This window comes from Equus asinus, chromosome 6 (genome assembly GCF_041296235.1).
Source record: "Equus asinus isolate D_3611 breed Donkey chromosome 6, EquAss-T2T_v2, whole genome shotgun sequence".
NCBI classification, from domain to species: domain Eukaryota; kingdom Metazoa; phylum Chordata; class Mammalia; order Perissodactyla; family Equidae; genus Equus; species Equus asinus.
The window spans coordinates 94,042,890-94,056,501 of record NC_091795.1 but is presented as its reverse complement, the minus strand read 5'-3'; positions in this window follow the sequence as shown (position 1 = coordinate 94,056,501).

Below are 13,612 nucleotides of genomic sequence, written 5' to 3'. Positions count from 1 at the left end.
TCTTTTGCCTCTGCCTGCAAACTTCTTCCCGCTGCCGTGTTGGCTAAGCGCAGTGCTCCTCCATTGTGCCAGGTGGAATAACCGGTACGCGAGCCTTTCCTGAGGCCTCACTCCGTGTGGGACGCTGTGCCCACACCAGGAGCACAGGGATGATTCAGAAACAGGATCAGGATGACCTGGATCATCCGCACAGCTGGCTGCAGGCTGAGGGCCAGGGAAGGGATGGGCAGCTGGGCTGGGGGGTTCAAGGGCAAGGCCCAGCCACTCCAGCTACCTACACAGTGGCTGGCTCCCCACAAATGTTGGCTGTGCAGCGTTGAGATCAAAATAGAGGTCAAGCGTTCAGAGAGTCTGCCATTCTTGACCTCTGAAGTTATTATGCGCAGCCTGGTTCTCAGAATCTAGGTTTCAGCAATGTTCCTCAGCTGTTTCCCAACCAAGAATATATTATTTATGGCAATGAGCAATATATATTTATCAAAGAATTAAATATCCTGTTGATATGATTAGCAAATATCACAATATTTATGGAGAGAGTTATAAGGATTCACTTACTAAACAAACATTTACTGGTAGCCTATGAATGTCGGGCACTGTGCAGGGCATTGGCGATACGGAGAAGAGTGAAATGTCATTCACAGCCTCCGTGAGCTCACAGTCCAGTCGTGGAGACAGACAGGCAATGCTGGACCACAGCCTCGTGCCCTGAAAGCCGGGAGAGAGGATGGGAGATGCCAGTGCTGTGGGAATCCAGACAAGGATTTGGAAAGTTTTCCTGGGCAGCTCACACTTGGGCAGACTTGTTTGTGTTTAAGGGATCTTTTCCAGCAGAGGGTACTTGTGGTGGCTTTCTTTTTTTAAACAGCTTTGTTGAGATATGTCACGTACCACGCAATTCACCAATTAAAACGTACAATTCACTGGGGTTTTCTTAGTAGTCATAGAATTGTGCAATCATCACCACGACCAATTTTACATTTTCATCCCCCCCCAAAAAAACTCCATGTCCATTAGTGGTCATTTTCCATTTTCCTCCAACTCTTCCCACCCTGTTTCCTTCTTACTCCCTAACTCTAGGCAACTACTAATCTGCTGGCTGCCTCAATGGGTTGGCCCATTCTGGATATTCCGTATAAAGGGAATCACACAATACAGGGTCTTTTGTGACTGGCTTCCTTCACTTAGCATGATACTTTCAAAGTTCATGCCTGTTGAAGCATGGATCAGTACTCCATTCCTTTCTGTTGCCGAATAATATTCCGTTGTATGGATATGCCACATTTTACTTATCTGTTCATCAGCTGATGGACACTTGGGGCTCCTAGGAATAATGCTGTTATTAACATTTGTGTCCAAGTTTTTCTGGGGACTTATGTTCCCCTTTCTCTGGTATACACCTAGGAGTGGAATTCCTGGGTCAGCTGGTAACTGTTTAACACTTAAGAAAGGGCCAAATTGTTTTCCAAAGTGGCTGCACCATTTTTATTCCCACCAGCAATGTAGAAGGGTTCCAATTTGTCTACATCCTCATCAACACTTGTTGTTTTCCTTTTTTTTTTTTTAATTATAGCCATCATAGTGGCTGTGAAGTGGTATTTCATTGTGGTTTTTACTTGTATTTCTCTAATGACTAATGATATTGAGCACTTTTTCATACGCTTATTGGCCATCTATATATCTTCTTTGGAAAATGTCTATTCAGATCCTTTGCCCATTTTAAAAATGGGTTGTCTTTTTATTATTGAGTTGCAAGAGTTCTTTATAAATTCTGGATACCATTTGGATTTGATTTGCAGATATTTTCTTCCATTCCACAGGTTGTCTTTCCACTTTCTTGATGACGTTTTTTGAGGCCAAAAAGTTTTCTATTTTCATGCAGTTCAATTTATTTTTCTGTCTTAGTTTGTGATTTTGGTATCATATCTAAGAAACTTATTCCTATCTCAAGATCACAATAGGTTTACTCCTATTTTTTTTTCCTCAGAATTTTATAGTTTCATGTCTTGCATTTAGACCTATGAGCCATTTCAAGTTAACTTTTGTAGATGACGATGGGGCCTCCTGGAGCTTCTCTTTGGATTGTTTCCGTTTTTCTCAGAGAATTAGCAAAGTCCTCTGCTGAGAGCAGAGGTGGGAGAAGACGAACTGGACACACCAGGAGAGAAGAGAGTTTGAAATAGTTATCTGGGTGTGTGGGAGAGAAAATGGAGCAGAAAAATATAGTCAACTGCTGGACTGTGTCAAGGGCTCAACTTGGTCATAAATTCTAGGTGGGACTGAAGGGGAGGCAAAGTTCTCCTCTGCCCTATTTTGGTGTCTGGCTGAGCCTCAGAATTAAACTGACAAAAGACAGATTAACAGGAGAAAAGTATGCAAATTTTATTAAATTTTTACATGTACATGGGAACCTTCACGAGAGAATGAAGACCTAAAGAAATGACCAGAGTAGGGAGCTTTAATACTGTTTAGACAAAGAAAGAATGAATTTGTGAAGAATTGACAAGACAAAGAGGTTTGTCCTAGGGGCAGTAAACAGTGAGGAAGTAACTAGGAAGATGAATGTGAGTTTAACAAGGTTTGTATAGATTTCCTGGGGCCCAGTTCCCCACCTCTGGTGATCAGAATGTCTTCCTCCCTCCTGGTACAGGGAGAACACTTTCACAGGGTAGTTGTATCTCCTGCTTTCAGGAAGAAAAAGGAGGGTCAGAGTGTCGTTCTTGCACCTGCTGTTTCTTAAGTGCCTTTGATTCAAGATAATCAATATGCCAGAGTGGCATATTTTGAGGTGACATATTCTGGCTTCCTTCAAGACCAACTGGTATAGTCTTATGTTTTCCTCCAGCGGCATAAGGTTGCCTGGAGGCAGGCAAGGTGCAAGTGGGGAGTCAGATTGTACTAGGGTTGGATTCTTTGCCCATTAAATAAAACAAAGCAGGGAAGGAACAAGAGAGCTGAGAGGGTGGGCAAGGGAGTAGACACAGTGATGGGCCATGGAGCTTAAGGAGGGAAGTGAGGGCATGACGGGGAGATAGACAGACAGTAGCAGGATCAGTGGATTTTGGTCCCAGTGGGGTGGAAAGGTAGGACACTGGGAGAATAAGGGGGAAAAATGGGAGTGGTGGTGTTGAGAAAAAAATAATTCAGCTGGTAGTTGGGGTAGCCACCTGTGTTTGTTAACTGCCTTTATCTGAAGGAAAGAAAAACAAAACTTCTCATGTTTCTATGACAAGCAGTAACAGGAAAGTATCTCCCTTGATGTTTACATTTCAAGGAGGTGGCTCCTAGGCCCTTAAGAAAAACATCTCTGGGTTGTAATGTTGGCCAGACGCTTATGTAGCTTTTAAAATTATTTACACACATATCAATGGTACAGAGGTAGGGTTTGCAAATATACTTTCTCTAGTAAATGGTGTAATAAAAGGCAAGAGAGAGAGAGGAAGATCTCTTTCTCTTTGGGTGACAGGGAAAGTTCAATCTTTATATTATTTACCTTTACAGGGGTCAGAGAGTGGGATGCAGGCATGGAGACCAGCAAGAGGTCATGGTCAATAGGAAGGATAAAGTCTTAGCTAAGACCATGGGCGTATAGGGCAGATGGACACCATCACTGAAAGAGAAGTTCCAGGCATCACGACATGAGTAGTAATGGAGGGAGGGACAGTGAGTGAGGAACTGAAATCTTTGAGGAATGAGAGGCTGTGGCTTGGGAGTCTGTAGATGACTTTTCCCAAGCAGAGTGTTGAGTGGTATGTCTCAGCTGTGCTGTCCAATATGGTAGCCACTCGCTACATGTGGCTATTTAAATTTAAATTAATAAAAAATAAATAAAATGTAAAACTCTATTCCTTAGTGTCACTAGCCACATTTCAAGTACTCAGTAGACTCATGTGGCTACCGTATTGGGCAGCACAGTTAGAAAATGTTTCTATCATTGCAGGAAGTTCCACTGGATGGCATTGGTTTACACTCAGAAATTCAAAGCTGAAGGGGAGGGGTTAGAACAGATCAAGGAGGAGGAACCTGGAAGTGGCAAGAAGGAGCTGTCAGAATTGACTATAGTGGAGCCATTTTTAAAATGGAGTCGGAGCTGCATTTCCAGAGAAACTGCTTTGCTGTCTTGAACCTTGGACTGGGCCAAATCTTTGGACAGGGCCAAACGGATAATTGATTTACAAGTAATTGTTTCAGAAGTCAGCAGGAGAACGGACATGCTGATCCCAAAGGATTGTGAACTTTCTGAAGATAAAGTCAACAGTCAATCAATGTTTAGCCAAGACTAGCTTCTAACTTCTCTGCCTCTAACTTCAATTAAAATTCTTTGTAATACAACCTCCCTTCTTTGCTTTTAAAAGCCCCTGACTTTTGCTCCCTAGCGGGGTGCTCTTTGGGGTTCTGCCTGCATCTGTGCTCCCCGAATTACAATTCAGAGACCCCAAAAACATATTTTGCTTCTCTTGCAGTTTACGCCTTTTATTTGTTCACAGAGCAAGGAGGATACTTCCCACTGGAGACCCAGGGCTCGGAGGCATGGGCGCAAGAAGCAGCCACCACCTGAGAGGGCTCTGAGGAAAGCAGGGGCCGCAGAAGGAGCCAGGTTGAGGTCAGCGCAAGACGGTGAGGGAAACCGAAAGAAGGAAACGTACCAGGGATCTTGCCAATGGGAGACATGAGCTCCAGAGGGCGCAGGTATAGGGACTGAGGGGTTGAGGGGGGACAGGAAGATGGACAGAAGAAGGGATGGGGAGGGGACGGCAACCTGGGGGTCTGGCTTTCTGTGGTGACTGAGTGAACAGGGAGAAAGGCACAGTGGCCTCAAGACTAAGAGTGGGGCCGGGCTGTGAGCTGTGGGTGAGGGAGTGGGAACAGGACTGCCCTCTCCACTGCCACTGACTGCGAGCCTCAAAGCGGGGTTTTCCTTTTGATGGGAACTTTTTATTTTAATGTAGTTTCAAAACTAGAGAAAAGTTACAAGAGCAGCACAAGGAACTTCTATAGGTATAGATATATAGATAGAGATAGGTACAGATGTGGACATATGATGAGACTATATGTTTAAAGAGATACATATGTCTGTATATATAACACCTATGTTATTATTATTTTGAACAGTTTGAGAGTAAATCGAAGACTTTTTGTCCCTTTACATCCCCTTATTCCAGCTCTGGAATCACCCAGTTCTCCAAGGAGCCCTGGTTCCTTTTAGTGGAAATAGTATTTAGAAACCAAGATCTGGACTATTGGTGTGTTTGGTACTACTGATAAATCATTGCTTCTAGGCTCTCTCAGTGAGCAGAGCTAGGAAATTAATCTGTCAGTCTGTCCATCTGTCCATCCATCTGTCTGTCTACCCATCCATCCATTCATTCTTCCATCCAACCATCTATCCATCTTAAAATCTAGGAGTTCATACTGATCTCTCCAGTTCCAATCCAGAACACAGGGTCATTCTAGCTTTCTCCTTTTCTGTGTTTGTGACTTCTTTTCCCATGTAAGAAATTTGGCTTCCGGTATTCATTTGCTCAAACTAGGATATACCAAAAGATAGTTTCGGGATTGTTAACTCCTACTACTGTGAAACGCGAACTAACCAGTGTTCAATATTTGCTTGTAGGTTATTTTTAAGGTAAAGTTTACATACAGTGAAATATATAAACCTTGAGGGTACAATTTGATGTGTTTTGATAAGGGCATACAATCAGGTAACCCACATCCCTATCACAGTGTAGAAGCTTCAAATCATCCCCAAAAAGTTCCTTGGTGCCCCTTCCCAGTCAATCCAGAAGGGGGGTCTTGCTCTAGCATGTAGGGCTCCCTTTAAACCCTGTTGATGGAGGCTTTTAAATATTTTATGGGAAATACATTGGCATAAGAATTCTTAGAGCTGTGATGAAAAGACGGCAGGAGAAGGAAAGCCAGACTGAAGATGTGTAGACAGGGTTGCAAGGAGCATCACCATTTTCATCTGTTAGACTCGTCACTGGACAACAGTGTAGTCCCTGCCCCTGCCTGGATGAAGTCAGGACCCAATCATAGCCATCTGTAGGCCACGCTACAGGCTCTAGAGTTATACTAGGAGCAATGGGAAATGATTGGAGGATTTTAAGCAGGAGTGATGCGATTGATCGGATACGTGTTATAAACTGCAGCTCTAGGTCACAGCGAGATGTATTAGTTTTGTAGGGCTGCCTCAGCAAAGTACCACACACTGGGGGGCTTAAACAACAGAGATCTGTTCTCTCACAGCTCTGGAGGCTGGAAGCCTGAAACCAAGGTGCCAGCAGGGCCGTGCGCCCCTGAAGGCTCTAGGGAGGAACCCTTCCTGGCCTCTTCCTAGTTTCTGGTGGCTCCCAGCCACCCTTGACGTTCTTCATGGGGTTGTCTTCTCTGGGTGTCTCTGTGTCCTCTCCTCTTCTTATAAGGACACTGGTCATTGAATTTAGGGTGCATCCTAAATCCAGTATGATGTCACCTCGATATCCTTAAGTATAACATCTGCAAAGACCCTTTTTCCAAATAATATCCATTCTGAGGTTCTGGGTGGACATGAATTGGGGAGGGGAGCACGGTTCCACCCACCGCAGGAGATGAGAGTAAAGATGATGATGGGTTAGGAGAGGGAAATGAAAAGAGGAAAGGTGGCAAATTCAAGACAACTTCAGAGGCAGCACTATCGAGCGTGCCGTGGCTTGGCTACTAGGAAGCTACTTAAAGGTGGGGCTGAAGGATGGTATGGACACATGGAAACGTTCTACTTCATGTTTTTAAAAGATTGTAATAAAGCTAAGAGAGCCTTCTTTGGTTGTAACAAATATTAGCTTAATTTGATGACCTCTGAATGTTGGTTATATGCCAGGCCTGTTCTAGGTCCCTTGAAGGGGTGGAAGACAAAGAAATAAATCCAGGCAGGAAAAGGTAATTCGGGCACTTAAAATTTAGCCGTAAAAAGAAAATAAATAATCATAACACAAGGTTGAATAATCAGAAACAAGACTATCTTGCTGATCAAAAGTTCTCCAACATTGCCTTAAATACTTGGCCTCCCAGAATAAAGGATTGATTATGCTCTGCATTTCTGAGAACAGAGGATGGGTGGGAATATCCAGGTGCACAAGTGAATATTAGGATAAGGGAAAAGAGACAGGAAAAAAAAGAAGTCTCTCTCTCTGAATCTTCGAGCTTCAGAAGTGGGTAGGGTAGAAGCAGTGACAAAATGGAAGATTTCAGAGCTGGGACCAGGAGGTAGAAAATGTGGAGACATTATTGCTCTGTAGTAATTGGCGTCTGGTTCTCTGGATGGCTGTCATTTTAATACCAGTCAATATTTTTCTTGAGTTTAAAAGTGTTCTTGTTATGAAAAAGTTGAAAATATAAAGGTCAAAGGAAAAGAGATCACCTGTAATCCTACTCGCCAGCAATAACCTCTTTCAACATCTTGATTCATTTCCTTTTAAGACAGAGATATATGTGTGCATTACATTTATTATACTTATATATGATTTCTTGCAAAACTGGAATCTTAATTTTGGATTTTCCACTTAAAATTTTATGATCATTTCCTATGTCATTTAATATTCCTCTGAAACGTTTTATAACGAAAGCATGATTATACCATTATGAATTTGCCCAGTTCCCTTTTGTTGGGCATGTATGTTATCTCCAATTTGCAGTCTTATAAACATAGCTGGGTAACTATGGAAGTCATTATACATACTCAACACTGATCGACACAATGTTCTGTCTTCATGACCTTTTCAAACCACTTAAAACTTCTAAAACAGAACAGATCAAAGAAAAGCAAGAACATTCTCCAGGCAGCTCCAGCGTTTAGGCTCTTTGCTTTAGGTGATGCAAAAAATATCCACTGAGCATCCACTCAGCACCAAGGACTCGAAGTGATGGAGCAGATGCGCGTCCTGCCTTCCTGAAGCCCGTAATCTAGATGACAAAGAAGAGCACAGCGGGACCAGGCACTTCAGACACTTTGCTTACGTTGTCTCATTCCACTGTCATTGTAATGTTCCACATAGACCTTGAAGTCCCATTTTATGGATGAGGAAATTGGGGTACAGAGAGATTGGGTACTTGGAAAGGGCACAGCTAACAAGCCACAGAACTGGACTTGGGGTCAGAGCCCCCCACCTCCAGAGCCAGAGCTCGAAACGCCCAAGGGGGCTCTTTGCCATAGACTCTTCCCAAAGACTCTTCCCAAAGCGCTTGCTGCACTCCACTCCTACCAGGCTAACTATGACAAAGATGTGTTGAAAGGCACCGAATGCACGAGTGACAAATGGGCCACACGTTTACAACAGCGTAGCATTGGTATCTTCCAAAAGAGCCCTGCGAAGGGAGAAAGGAGCCTGGAAATGAGAAACAAGAGGAGGAAAGGAAGCAGAGAAGAGGGGAGCTTTCAAGGCAGCTGACACCCGTTGCACACCTTGACTGACTACCCGCTATGGCCCGTTTGCTGGGCCGTATGAGTTAATCCCCGGAAAAGCTGTATAAGACAGCTACTCTTATTATCTCCATTTTACAGCCCAGTGAAGTAAAGCAACTTCTGCAAGTTCACTCAGCTAACGAGCGGGAAAACCAGGAATGTAACTTCAGACAGAGTGCTAGTAGCGAGCCCTTTGGGCAGGGTAGCAGAGGGTAGATTAGATCTGGTGCAGCATACGCTCGGAGGTAGAAGAATGAAGTTGAAGTCCTGGGTCTACCATTAACTGTGCTCTTGATCGGATCACTGCATCTCCTTGGGCCTGTTCCCTCATCTGTGAAATGAGGATCATGGTATTTCTTGAATGCTTATAATGCATTTTCATGCATGTATCACATCCTGCTGGGTGTTTTCTATTCACAGGTTGGGACTGCTCAAAATTCTGTTCGCCATTCTTGCTTTGCTCTACAACTTGTCTGAAAACTCTAATTTGTTTTTGCATACCCCACAGTGGATTGCAGATTCTGAAAAAAAAACCCGGTGTTAAATGAGGAAATGAACAGAGGAGTGTTCTCCTTAACTATGTACCCTTGGGCAAATAAATCCTGAGACTTCCCTGACCTTATTTTCCCCGGCAAAAAAGTGAAAATCGTGACGCCTGTCATGAAATCACATGGATATTGGCTGAATGAGAAAGCATAGATCAAAGTATTTGGGGCCCTTGAAGAAAGATGCCGTGCAACTTCCAGGCATCATTACAATGTGCCACACTTAAGATGTGGAACCCTAAAGACCATCTGAGAAGGGAGAGGGAATGAGGAGTGCAGGGAAGATTTACGGAGCACAACGGGTTCCAGGCACTGTCTTTGGTACCTCACAGGCTATTCTCTGTCATCCCCAGAACGAGCCCGAAGGGTGGGCGTAATTGCCCTCCTTTTTTCAGGTGGGAGCCCTGCAGCTCAGCGAGGTTAAGCAGTTTATCCGATTGTCTGATGCCAAAGCCTAATCTGTTTCTGCAACACTGTACTGACGCTCAAGGGACAATCCTGCTTACAATTTTCTCCACCAGAGAGCTGCCCCTCTAGAAACACTTCCCTGGGTTCTTCTCAGCCAAGCCTAGAAAAATCCACCTGAGCCGATTGTAGGTGAAATTACGTGTCCCTGCTAATTTGGAAAGAGCATCTATGAGGGCTGTCTCCAAGGAGTAATAAAGAGATCCAAAAGGACGCCACCTGGGAGAGGCCGGAGAACAACAGACCGACTAGGCTAGCCTCGTCCTTCTGGTTCCCAAACCTGAAGGGACTGTTCGATCTCCCACAGACTTCGGCTTAACGCACAGCCAGTGCCAAGTGCAGAAACACTTCTGGAATATCTAGCCAAAGCCAAATGCATAATAAGCCAGAGATGATTCAAGGCTGATGGCATTTCCTCACCAGCCTTTGTTCCCAGGAGGAGTATTCTTTATGACCTGGGTTCTTTTGGGACCGTGGATATGAAGCACTTTTCATAACCTGGGGGTATTTTAAAAGCAGTGATCAAGGCATATAAGCTTAAAGTCATTTACCGCTGATTTCAGAGACTTCGGTGGGGGGGGCCGTGTGGTTGGGGGTGGTTTTCAAATGCTGCTTCTGGCTGATATATGGAAGCGAACTGCTTTCCTTATAGTGTGGAAATACCATTTTCGATTCCAGGGGATGAGGTTCTACAGCTTTTGGTTGATTTCTCCCTATTTCTCTGTGTTAAAAGACTGGTCTTACTTTATAGGGAAACTTGAGAGGATAACACAAGTCACTTCAAAACGGGCAAGTACTTATGTGGTCGCCTTTGAATATTGCAAATCAAAAAACCCTTGGACAAGATAGTGTTGTTTTCATTTCTCCCTCTCTCTCTCTCTTTTTTTTCCTCAAGAAGTCATCCGACAAGATCTGATTATGTATATGACTCAAGTTCAGTACGGTGGCAAACTGCTGATGACATTGGATTACCCTTCATCGATAAGGCAGATTTGATAATGTTTTTGATTTTTAAAGAGCAATCAAAAGAGGATGCCAAACTTCAGGTATGATATGTAATCTCAATCTTGCCCAAAATCCATATCTGTGTATATGAATATGTATTACAAAGTAACAAAGAGAACTTGAAGGTTAACAGTGGTTATTTTCAGATCACAGAAATACAGGTTGATGCGGGTTCAGTGAGCCGAGGAGTCGAAAGAAAGATTTCTTGGACTCTCAAGATCTGGCAGTAGTGCTCTTTTATTTAGGGAATAGTGTGTAATAGCATGGGGACAGGACCCATGGGCAGTCAGAGCTGCTGCTGCCGGCATGGGGACAGGACCCATGGGCAGGCAGAGCTGCTGCATGGGGACAGGACCTACGGGCAGGAGGAGCTGCTGCTGCCCCCGCTACTGCTGCAAACATGGGTGGTGACAAATAAAAATGGCAAGTAATAGGATATATTGGAATATATGAGGAAGCCATTTTGTGTAAACCTAATTCGGCCTGACCTTGTCTTTCTAGAAGGGCCTGACCCAGGCCGTTGAGCATGCATTGTATATCTGCTTTAGAGATTCCCTATGGCAAGAAGAAAGGCCCTTGAGATAAAGGTGCAACTTCCCTCCCCCTCCCAACGTTGGCATTTCTTTAAGGATTAAGCATCTTTCCTTAGGCTAGAAACTGATTGCTGTGCTCACCTGTGGCCACCCAGCTCAAGACAATAGACTTGCCTCCTGCTACACCCTCTGAGAGAGCAGACCCACTACCTGCTGTGTCCATCAAGCACTGTGCCAACAGGGCAATGTTGTGACTATTGTGGGAGGGACATTTCAATCATATGTGAAACGTCCTGCTTGGGGGTATATAACCACTCTGTACACCTCACTTCTTTGGTGCCCTTTCTTCCTTTGGGAAGAAAGGCCCCGGGCCATGGTCCTCAGATTTCAGCTCAGAATAAACTCACCTAAATTTTCATTTATAGATTGGTTATGGATTATTTTCATGGACAGTTCTTGGCATAGTCGTGGCAGGATTTCAGAGAGACCGACTGGAGGCCACCTGGAATCTACACTGAACCGGCATTCGGTACCAATAAGGGCCCATTGAGCCCCCCGGATCACTGCATTCTTCAGGTGACCCTGGTGAGTTCTCCTGAAAGCTGGACCTCCTTATTTTAAGTTGACGGTCCAAGAGTTTATATGAGCTGGGTAAGGTCTTAAGACTAGACGTTTGAGGGATACTGGTACAGTTCCTAGGCCAGAGGAGCCTAGAGGGAAGTTCCTAGGCCAGAGGAGCCCAGAGGAACTTGGGAGTGAATGGGGAAGGCTGACGTTTTTAAATTGGAAAGAATTGTGTTTATAAGGTCTGAACAAACTGCTTGATAGAGAAATGAGAGACTGAACGTGTTCAGCTCCAAAGAAAAGGGACACTTGCTCCTCCCAGCCTTTACCAAAAGGTGCCCTTAGGTGACTAAGGACCTCAGCGGGAGTGTCAGAGGATCAATCCTCGCGCTGTGCAGTGGTCTCATAGGGAACTCCACTCTCATTCATGGTAATTAATTACAGGCTCGTCTGGGGACGCGCACATAAGGGCTGGTCACCCCCCGCGCTCTGAGCTCCCACGGCGGTATTAGGCGGCCGAAGGGAAAAACCGAGGCACTTAAGAGAGTGTTTACGACCTTTCTATAGGGAGTAACACTCACAAGCAGCACACTTTCTGACCCACGACACTGTCCTTAGAAGTTGTTCAGACTTTATAACAAAACAATATTAAAAGAGAAGCAGGAAATCGAGCTTCTAAAACAACTCGATCAGTTCCCAAATGGGCAGCCTTTCCTCCAGACTCCAGTTGGCTTCATGCTGTGATTGCAATTGCTTAACAAAGTGGGATCCCAAGCCAGATTGCTAAGGCCAAAAGAAAGAATAAGAAAGAGAAAAAAAAACTGGGAAAACAAGTTTTTCACCGCGGTCTGCTATGAGAACACCAAAGGCAAATCTAAGGAAAATCTTTGTTCTATATGTCTGTCTGTCTGTCTGTCTGTGTCTATATATGTTACAAAAGTTTTTATATTTTCCCTCCGAATGGTACAATTTCTAAAGAGCTCCATTCCACTCACGTAAAGTAAGCGCTTACAGAAAGTTTTTCTAAAAGTTCTAACCCAAATGTCTTTCAAGTTAACATGATATAGGTTAATCTTGGGTTAATGAAAGTTTAAGTTTTTGGTTTGATTGGAAAGGCATGTCCTCAAAAGTTGTTGGTATTTGAATATGATGCAGATATGCAGCCTGGGTTTACTAGTCAAATAAGCTCATGTTTGTTAGAAATTCGTCAGCAAAATAATAGCTTTAAATGATAGCTGTTTGTCTAATGTCTTGTGAAGTTTTCGTAGGTAATCTGAACATAATTGCTGGAAACAAATGATTTAAATAGACAAAAGTGGGTAAAATAACTGTTTTATGGTCTGTATACTTGGGAAAAAACAGCTTCCAAATTCTTTTTGGTAACTTAAAACTTTAGAGTTTTGCTAAGTTAAGTTAAATGATAAAAATCCAAGTATCTGGGTCATTTTTTGGATTGGATAGAACACAAACATTGCTAAACATATCTAAGTTATCTACTTTTGGCTTCTTATTGCAGAGAGGCTAAAAGTCTTTGGGTCTTTTACTGTAAAGTGTGGCATGTTTCTAGAAATTATGAAGTGTTTAGAATGTTGGGATAAAAGACAATTCGTAATTGCTTACCTTTTTAGTGTTTACTACGGTTTGTTAAAGGTTAAAGAGTTCTAATATATGTGATTAAAGCTGCTAGAAATTAATAAGAAAAACAGCTCTGTATTCAAGGAAAGTAAGGTGTAAGTTTTCAGTAAAGAGGGTATAAAAGGAATGGAAAATTTTGTTTGGTTGGTTAAGAAAGATAAATTTGTCCTTTTTCTAGGAGAAAAAAAAAAGGACATGAGGCAAATTCTGCAGGCAAAAAGAAAGTTGTAGAAGGTTTGTGAAGGAGAAATTCTGAAAGGAGTTTTATGCCTGGTTAAGTTGGCTAAGAATAAAGTAAATCCAACTAAGTGAATGAGTTTTAGTGTTAAAAATAAGCTGGTGCAGAAATTAAAATTTGACTTTCTCTTTTAAAAGGATAATTTTCTTAAACTCCTAGTCTGCTCTTGATAAAGAAGTTATAAAAGGTTTTT